Source organism: Sinocyclocheilus grahami, unplaced genomic scaffold (genome assembly GCF_001515645.1).
Source record: "Sinocyclocheilus grahami isolate Dianchi unplaced genomic scaffold, SAMN03320097.WGS_v1.1 scaffold668.1, whole genome shotgun sequence".
Taxonomy (NCBI): domain Eukaryota; kingdom Metazoa; phylum Chordata; class Actinopteri; order Cypriniformes; family Cyprinidae; genus Sinocyclocheilus; species Sinocyclocheilus grahami.
In genome coordinates, this window is record NW_015505847.1 from 69985 (window position 1) to 70848 (window position 864).

Below are 864 nucleotides of genomic sequence, written 5' to 3' on the forward strand. Positions count from 1 at the left end.
CAAAGACATGGTAGTAAGGACTCAATTTGTGAGTGAGGCAGGACAAGTGTCAAGTGTGGAAACTTAGGCGCACCTCATTTCAACCTAAAAACATTTGGAAAAATGACTTACCACCATGTCTTTGTTTTGCTTATTGCTGCAAATATTTCATGCAAGAAACAAGTGGATGGGAGGTGTTGAAACCTTCTTCTCCCTCACACAAAGACATAGGCGGTCACTAGAGAAAATAATTGTTGAGAGGGGTTCGTAGAAGTTATTGTTGATTGAAAATGAAGAGCAAACAGTGATAAAATAACATGCAGATAAACATTTAGAACTTTAAATCTATAAGAATTGTAAACTTTCATTTTCACATCAAGTTTAAATGGCTTTACCTTGCCAAGTTTCAATTTATTTCCTTAGTGTTTTAAATAAAACATTATATTCTGGCGTTATTGTATTACAATACAAAACAAATCGATGCTTGTGTTCATTAAATAAAAACTTCACTAATGTTTTTGCGAACATCTGAATCTTTTGAATTTTTTATAACAGCTCTGGTAAAAAATTTGGGGCAAGATCTAAAATTTTTAAATATTTGATTGTCAAAGAATAAATCAGAAAACAATTTTGGTGTGGGAATTGGGCACTTTTATTTCACCAGCATTCCAGAAGACCTTAACATTGACATTGATGCACATGACCTTAAATTAAAATGACTACTACAACATCTTAACATATTAAAATAATGACTATTAAAGTTATAGCCGCAAGCAGCACTTATTTGGTCCATGCAAACATAAAAAGACCAAATTTCACAAAAAAATTTGTATGTTTTGGACAGTTCTTTGGAGTCAATAAATAAAAACATGAAAGTAATAATCT